General features: G+C 51.9%; 1 long non-coding RNA gene across 2 annotated transcripts in view; it reads right to left on the bottom strand.

Moving 5' to 3' along the window:
• LOC108448598 overlaps positions 1-738 on the bottom strand; it is a 5,151-nt gene extending 4,413 nt beyond the window's left edge. For both annotated transcript variants that reach the window (XR_001864553.1, XR_001864554.1), the window contains exon 1: positions 660-738. This is a non-coding gene — a long non-coding RNA (uncharacterized LOC108448598). The remainder of the gene's footprint in view (positions 1-659) is intronic.
• Positions 739-744: the final 6 nt, after the last annotated feature.

Genomic DNA, 744 nt, shown 5'->3' with positions numbered 1-744 from the left:
TGTTCCCTCCTGCCTTCCCCAGGCAAACCCACCATCTCCCAGGGAGGTCTGGAGAGAATGGCCTGGTGCTGGTGAGAAACTGGAGTATGGAGCTGTGAGTTTGGGCTCATGCAGCTGAAATGGGGCACCAGGCACTTGGCCCCACGCAGCACACACCACTGTCTCCCTCCTGCCGTGCAGCACAGCTGTGCAAGACCCTGCTGGGCTGCCATGCCCACCTGCACTGGACACCAGAGTTTTGGGGTGCTTGCTGATACCAACATCCCAGCCAGGCTTCCAGATCTCCCCACCCGACAGCCTGCAGTTTCAGAGTGGCAGGTAGTGTGTGTGGGATTGTATGAGTAAGTACGTAGTGCAGGGGACACCTTCAACGTGTTTGCACCTTACCTCCAGACAAGTGCAGCACCCAGAAAAAACAGTAAAACATTGTAAAAAGCTGTGCTGTCAACCTGGCAACCCCAGAGAGACACAAGTAACTGCAATATGCTGGGGTCTGGCATCGGCCAGCGGGTGGTGAGCAATTCTATTGTGCATCACTTGTTTGATTTTATCTCCTTTCCCTTTTATTATCATTATTATTACTACCATTTGCCATTATTATTGCATTTAACTTTGTTTTCTATTATTCTACTGTTCTTAACTCAACCCACAAGTTTTACCTCCTCCCCGTTTCACCGGGGTGCTGGGGAGAGAGGGGAGTTGAGCGAGCGGCTGCGTGGTGCTTCATTTCCAGCGCTTAACCCC

This window comes from Corvus brachyrhynchos, unplaced genomic scaffold (assembly GCF_000691975.1).
Source record: "Corvus brachyrhynchos isolate BGI_N302 unplaced genomic scaffold, ASM69197v1 scaffold115, whole genome shotgun sequence".
Classification (NCBI taxonomy): domain Eukaryota; kingdom Metazoa; phylum Chordata; class Aves; order Passeriformes; family Corvidae; genus Corvus; species Corvus brachyrhynchos.
This window is presented reverse-complemented; position numbering and strand designations above follow the sequence as displayed.